The sequence below is a fragment of the Phocoena phocoena genome, chromosome 18 (genome assembly GCF_963924675.1).
Source record: "Phocoena phocoena chromosome 18, mPhoPho1.1, whole genome shotgun sequence".
NCBI lineage: Eukaryota > Metazoa > Chordata > Mammalia > Artiodactyla > Phocoenidae > Phocoena > Phocoena phocoena.
In genome coordinates, this window is record NC_089236.1 from 27,234,489 (window position 1) to 27,242,622 (window position 8,134).

The following is an 8,134-nucleotide window of genomic DNA, read 5'->3' on the forward strand; positions in this document are numbered from 1 at the left end:
TGCTTCCATGACCTGGCTATTGTAAATAGTGCTGCAATGAACATTGGGGTGTATGTGTCTTTTTGAATTATGGTTTTCTCAGGGTACATGCCCAGTAATGGGATTGCTGGATCATATGGTAATTCTATTTTTAGTTTATTAAGGAACCTCCATACTGTTCTCCATAGTGGCTGTATCAATTTACATTCCCACCAACAGTGCAAGAGGGTTCCCTTTTCTCCACACCCTCTCCAGCATTTGTTGTTTGTAGATTTTCTGATGATGCCTATTCTAACTGGTGTGAGGTGATATCTCATTGTAGTTTTGATTTGCATTTCTCTAATAATTACTGATGTTGAGCAGCTTTTCAGGTACTTTGTGCCCTTCTGTATGTATTCTTTGGAGAAATATCTATTTAGCTCTTCTGCCCATTTTTGGATTGGGTTATTGTTTTTTTTTAATATTGAGCTGCAAGAGCTGTTTATATATTTTGGAGATTAATCCTTTGTCCGTTGATTCATTTGCAAATATTTTCTCGCATTCTGAGGGTGGTCTTTCTGTCTTGTTTGTATTTTCCTTTGCTTTGCAAATGCTTTTAAGTTTCATTAGGTCCCGTTTGTTTATTTTTCTTTTTATTTCCATTACTCTAGGAGGTGGATCAAAAAAGATCTTGCTATGATTTATGTCAAACAGTGTTCTTCCTATGTTTTCCCCTAAGAGTTTTACAGTGTTCAGTCTTACATTTAGGTCTCTAATCCATTTGGAGTTTATTTTTGTGTATGGTGTTAGGGAGTGTTTGTATTTCATTCTTTTACATGTAGCTATCCAGTTTTCCCAGCACCACTTACTGAAGACACTGTCTTTTCTCCATTGTATATCCTTGCCTCCTTTGTCATAGATTAGTTGACCACAGGTGCATGGGTTTATGTCTGGACTTTCTATCCTGTTCCATTGATCAATATTTCTGCTTTTGTGCCAGTACCATAGTGTCTTGATTACTGTAACTTTGTAGTGTACTCTGAAGTCAGGGAGTCGGATTCCTCCAGCTCCGTTTTTTTTTCATCAACATGGCTTTCGTTATTCAGGGTCTTTTTTGTCTCCATGCAAATTTTAAGATCTTTTTTTGCTCTAGTTCTGTAAAATAATGCCATTGGTAATTTGAACAGGGATTGCATTGAATCTGTAGATTGTTTTGGATAGTTTAGTAATTTTCACAATACTTATTCTTCCAATCCAGGAACATGGTATATCTCTCCACCTGTTTTTATCATCTTTAATTTCTTTCATCATTGTCTTATAGTTTTCTGCATACAGGTCTTTTGTCTCCTTAGGTAGGTTTATTCCTAGGTATTTTATTCTTTTTGTTGCAATGGTAAATGGGAGTGATTACTTAATTTCTCTTTCAGATTTTTCATCATTAGTGTATAGGAATGCAAGAGATTTCTGTACATTAATTTTGCATCCTGCAACTTTACCAAATTCATTGATTAGCTCTAATAGTTTTCTGGTGGCATCTTTAGGATTCTGTATGTATAGTGTCAGTTCATCTGCAAACAGTGACAATTTTATTTCTACTTTTCCAAATTGTATTCCTTTTACTTCTTTTTCTTCTCTGATTGCCTTGGCTAGGACTTCCAAAACAATGTTGAATAATAGTGGTGAGAATGGACATCCTTGTCTTGCTCCTGATCTTAGAGGAAATACTTTCAGTTTTTCACCATTAAGAATGATGTTTGCTGTGGGTTTGTCATATATGGCCTTTATTATGTTGAGGTAGGGTCTCTCTGTGCCCACTTTCTGAAGAGTTTTTATCATAAATGGGTGTTGAGATGATCATATGGCTTTTATCCTTCAATTTGTTAATATGGTGTATCACATTGATTGATTTACATATATTGAAGAATCCTTGCATCCCTGGGATAAACCCCACTTGATCATGGTGTATGATCCTTTTACCATGTTGTTGGATTATGTTTGCTAGTATTTTGTTGAAGATTTTTGCATCTATATTCATCAGTGATATTGGTCTGTAATTTTCTTTTTCTGTAGTATCTTTGTCTGGTTTTGGTATCAGGGTGATTGTGGCCTCATAGAATGAGTTTGGGAGTGTTCCTTCCTCTACAATTTTCTGAAGAGTTTGAGAAGGATTGGTGTTAGTTCTTCCCCAAATACTTGATAGAATTCACCTGTGAAACCATCTGGTCCTGGACTTTTGTTTGTTGGAAGATTTTTAATCACAGTTTCAATTTCATTACTTGTGATTGGTTTGTTTATATTTTCTGTCTCTTCCTGGTTCAGTCTTGTAAGGTTATACCTTTCTAAAAATTTCTCTGTTTCTTCCAGGTTGTCCATTTTATTGGCATAGAGTTGCTTGTAGTAGTCTCTTAGGATGCTTTGTATTTCTGTGGTGTCTGTTGTAACTTCTCCATTTTCTTTTCTAATTTTGATTTGAGTCCTCTTTTTTTTTTTTTTTTTTTTTGATGAGTCTGGGTAAAGGTTTCTCAATTTTGTTTATCTTCTCAAAGAAGCAACTTTTAGTTTTATTGATCTTTGCTATGTTTTCTTTGTTTTGTTTCATTTATTTCTGCTCTGATTTTTATGATTTCCTTCCTTCTAATAACTTTGGGTTTTTTTTTTTTGTTTTTCTCTCTCTAGTTCCTTTAGTGTAAAGTTAGATTATTTATTTGAGATTTTTTCTTGTTTCTTGAGGTAGACTTGTATTGCTATAATCTTCCCTCTTTGAACTGCTTTCAAAATATGGAATGCTTCATGAATTTGCATGTCATCCTGTGCAGGGGCCATGCTAATCTCTGTATCGGTCCAAATTTAGTATATGTGCTGCCAAAGCAAGTACTCTGATACATCATTTTAGATGTCATCACCTCTCCAGTAATGTCATGCTTCTCTCTTCCCATCCAGACAGACACTGGCTGGGGAAAGCCAATCATTTCTTTCCCCTATGTGTCAGCTATTTTTTTTTCCCTTCAATGTAAAATTCTATATATTGTATTTTGGAAAAAAAAAAGAGAAAAATTGATTTTTAAAGTGCTTTGAATATGACATTGGCAAACTCTATGCTCAAATTGATATGGTTACTTGGAAGAAGATATATTTTTGATTCAAGCTACACTGTATTATTTTAATTAATTTTTCTGATTATAAAATGTGATAGTATGTATATTAATGTTAGTTGAGTTACTTTGAAATTCAGTGTTCTGCATGTAAAATTTAAATGTCCTGAAAATTTATCTGTTTATCCTTCAGAAATTATTATTTTACACTTCCTATGTGTAAAATAATACACTTAGTACATTGCCTTGTGCAGCATTATGCATACCATAAGCAACGGTACAAAATTGGTGTCTGCATTCAAAGAATTTATGCCATAATGGTTAGATTTGGAGATTTCCAATGCAAAATAGTCTGTGTTTTTGGCATAGGCTCCTACTCTTTCCAAAGCAAAAGATGGAGATAATGAAGTACAAACAACTGATTGTAATGTGGACACACAATCAAATGATTTATACTTGCAAAGATTCTGACTGATATATACAACATACCCCCAAATTCCTTTTAGTGTATTGGTGATGTTAAATTATTTTTTATAATAATTCAATATATTTTCCTCAAGGCATTTTTTCCTTTTATTTATTTATTTTATTTTAATGTCACAACCTCTCCCATTTTCTCCTTGAACCATTCCTGAATGTGAGGCTATCCAAACCAAATGAGTGCCCCTAGAATGAATGCATTTTTCCATTGCACATGGGTTGTCCCATTACAATGCTATTATCATAAAGGGGGACTTCTTATTAAGGGAATGGACAAGCAGTTTCTACCTTTACTGAGATCTTAATTCTACTTCAATAAACTCTTACTGTATTCTTGTGTTAGCTCATTCCTTTTAATTCTGAAAAATTTTCAGCATTTTCCATTTCTTTGCAAACCAGTGGAATTCCCTGAAATTACCTTGAATCTACTGAATTTCACATTCTATTTCAACAATATAACATGGATCCCTTTCCCTCTTCAAGAACAAATATTTTCCTTCTGAATATTCTAACAATTTAACATTCTACAAACACATATGTTCTTCCAGATATTATGTTGGAGTAAAACGAAAAGTTAACCCATGGTTTATAATTAGATTAACTTCAACATAAGACTCACAAACCTGCACTGATCAATGTATAGCATTAGTGATTAAATTTTGGGAAAATTATATATGTTTTACCACCACTTTTTAGCACTTTTTCTATTTGAAGATGTTTCACTGTCAATGTCAATGGTGTATGATTCTTTTAATTTACTCAACATCTTTCAATAAAATAGTATAATCACTGTATTTTTAATCACAATTAAGCCAATGAGATTTTCTTTTCCTTTTCAAAGGCTTAACCTAGGCATTTTTTAAAGTGCCTGGATTTCTTGCAACAAGAGGTTCTAGGCCCATCTCCCTATTTATCCAGTTTCATTGAGGTATGATTGTTAAATAAAAATTTTATACAGACAGTCCCTGACTTAGAATGGTCCCACTCAAAATTTTTCCAATTTACAATGATGCAAAAGTTACATGCATTCAGTGCAAAGTGTACTTCAAATTTTGAATATCCCAACTAATGAAATGCAGTAGGCACAGAGCCACAGCTGAGCAGTGGCACCTCCCAATCAGCCAGGTGATCACAAGGGTGGACAACCAATACTTACAACCATTCTGTATCCGTACAAACATCCTGTTTTCACTTTGAGTGCAGAATTCAATAAATTACATGAGATATTTAACAATTTATTATAAAATAGGCTTTGTATTAGATGATTTTTCCCAACTGTAGACTAATGTAAGTATTCTGAGCATGTTTAAGGTCAATTAGGCTAAGTTATGATGTTTGGTAGGCTAGGTGCATTAAATGCATTTTCACCATATGATATTTTCAATTTATGATGGGTTTATTGGTATGTAACTCCATCATAAGTTGATAAGTTGAGGAAGATTCATATATTTATGATGTACAACATGATCTTTTGATGTATACATATGAAATGATTACCATAATATAGCTAAATGACATATCTGTCACCTCAGGTAGTTACTATTTATTTATTGGTGAGGACACTTAAAATCTACTCTCCTAACTATAGGCCCAATTGCATCATTTTACCACAGAAAAGTTCTCATGTACTTTACAAAGAAGACATTTTATTAGTTTCTTTGTCTCTAGAGAAGAATATTATTACAAACTAAACTCACCACCTAAGTGTTCACATTGCTTTTTTCCACCTGAGTACCAAGGTAAAGCAGTGCGATGCCAGAGTATGCTCTACTTTGTGACGGCAAAGATTTTCCATTTTTTACAAAAATCTGAAATTTATTTAGTGCCACTGTTTTCTTTTTTCTCCTATTTCCACGCACACTGTGGAGTGCCATCTGTATATAGCCATGTGAACCTTGTGTTATTGTTTGCTACAAAACTTGGCTCCAGCTTACTGAGGGAAGGAAGATTTTAGGCTGCAATGCAGAGGGAAAACAAGGTCACTTTGTAAAATATTTTGACAGTTTATCAAAAATTAAACATATGATTCAGCAGTTACCCTCCCAGGCATATATTCAAACTAACTGAAAACTCATATCAACCCAAAAATATGAACATGAATGTTAACAGCAGCATTACTTGTAATAAACAAAAAGTCCAAACCACCCAAATATCCATCAATTGATCAAAGAATAAATAAAATGTGGTATATCCATATAACAACATTATTTAGCCATAAAAATAAGTTACCAATTCATCTTATAGCATTGATAAGCCTTGAAAATATTCTGCTTATTGAAAGAAGTCAGAGGCAAAGGCCACATAGTGCATAACTTTATCTACATGAAGTAGCCAGTATAGAAAACTCCATAGAGACAGAAAGTAGATTAAGGGTTGGCAGGGGTTCTTTTGTGAGCTGATAAAACGTTCTGGAATTAGATAGTGGTGGTTATTGAACAATTAAGTGAATATTCTAAAAATTATTCAACTGTACACTTTGAAACAATGGATTTTATGGTATGTAAATCATATTTTAATAAAAAAAATGTGAGGACAAGAGGTGGATACTTGTATAGATTGAGACACACTTTACATATTTCTGCTTCGGGCCAGACTGGAATAACAGGGGACAGATTTATCTTCCTTCAAACAGCTAAGAAACTGGGTAAAATATATGAAACAACAATTCTCAAGATGACGTTAAATATTATGCAAAAAGGACAGTATTTTCTGAGAGAAGTGAAACAGACAAGGTAGTTTTCTGTTGTCCCATGTTACTAAGCAGATAAATATTCCAGGAACAACACAGGGAGAGAATAGAAGGGCACAGACTAGTGAACTTTCTGAGTTGAGGAGGTGGAGACCGGAGACCGGAGAAGTGAAGGGATTTAGAATTTGCATGATTTTCTAAGTAAAAAAATCTGCTGAATCTAAAAAATAAATAAAAAAAGAAATAACTCAAAACAAAGAAGTTCGGTTTAGCATTTTTGTAGTGTGCCAGTTTATTATAGAAATATCAAGTATATTTCTATACACAGAAAATAAAGAAATTAAAATTAAAATACAATACCATCAAAAGTTTGGAATATTAGGAATAAATCCAACTAAAGATATGCAACATTTGTACACTCAAATCAGTGCTGAAAGGCTTTAAAGAAGACCTGAATAAGTGGAGAATTTTACTTTTTTTAGGGCTTAGAAGGCTCTATACAGCTAAGTTGGCAATTCTCCCTAAATTGATCTATAAATTCCATGTGATTTCTATCGAAATCTCAACAGGTGTTTTGTTATTAGATATTGACAAGATGATTCTGACACTGATATATAAATCAAAGACCTAGAGTAGTAATAACAAGTTTGGAAAAAGAAGAACAAACTTGAAAGACATATCACCTAACATTAAGACTTATTGGAAAACTTCAGTTAAAACGACTGAATAATATTTATGTAAAGGATCACTGAACTAGAATAGAAAGTGCCAATAAAGGCCCACTTACATATATTCAATTGATTTTAAACAAAGATGCAAAGACAATTCAGTGGAGAATCTGTAAATCTTTTCAACAAATTTTGTTGAAACAATTGCACAAAATGAACTTGAACCCATGCTTTTTTCCACATACAAAAATTAACTCAAAATGGACTTTAAACATAATGTGTTTCACAAAACTATAAAACTTCTAAATAATACTTAGAAGAACATTTTTTTACCTTGGTAATGCAAAAATTTCATAAATATACTAAAAGCAAAATCCATTAAAGACACAAATCCATTAATTTCATGTTATCAAAATTAAGAAAGATACTGCTAAGATAGGAAAAGACAAACCATAATGGAGAGAAATTATTTGCAAATCATATATCTGATAAAGGATTTATATACAGAATGCATAAAGAGCTCTTAAAATGCAACATTAAGAAAGAAAATAACCTAATAAAAAATGAGGCAAAGTTTGGAAGACACTTTACCAAAGATGATATTCTTTTTCCAAATTAAGATATTAAAAAAACAAGCAACATGATGAGTCTTTAGAGAAATGCAAATGAAAACCATAGTGTGATAAAGCATACCTATTAGAATGGCCAAAATAAAAATGTTGACCATACCAAGTGTTGATTAGGATATGGTACAACTTGAGGTCTCTAAATTGCATGTGGGAATGCAATATGGCACAGTCACTTGGACAATCAACTTTATAGTTTCTTTAAAAGGTAAATAGCACGAACATAGGGTCCAGTCTTTCCATTCTTAAGTATTTACCTAAGACAAAGGAGAGCTTATACCAAAAAATAAAAATAAATGTTTAAAAAGGGACTTCTCTAGCAGTCCAGTGGTTAAGATTCCATGCTTCCACTGCAGGGGTGGGTTCGATCCCTGGTCAGGTAACTAAAATCCCACATACTGCACAGTGGAGCCAAAAAAAAAAGAGAGAACTTATATCCATATCAAGACACATATGCAACTATTTACAGCTGTTTGATTTGTAATATCACTAAACTGGAAACAACCCAAGTGTCCATCAGGAAGTAAAGTGCTAAGAACATTGTTGTATATCCATACAATGGAAAGCTAATCAGCTATTAAAAGGAATGAACTATTGATGAATTCAACAACATAGATAAAC

At 32.9% G+C, this 8,134-nt stretch overlaps 1 non-coding gene across 1 annotated transcript; it reads right to left on the reverse strand.

Annotated features, from left to right (window-relative positions):
• Nucleotides 1-2,730: 2,730 nt before the first annotated feature.
• LOC136137900 (U6 spliceosomal RNA) lies at nt 2,731-2,833 on the reverse strand. The gene has a single exon (XR_010656760.1). It is a non-coding gene; the product is annotated as a U6 spliceosomal RNA (small nuclear RNA).
• Between the last annotated feature and the right edge of the window lie 5,301 nt (nt 2,834-8,134).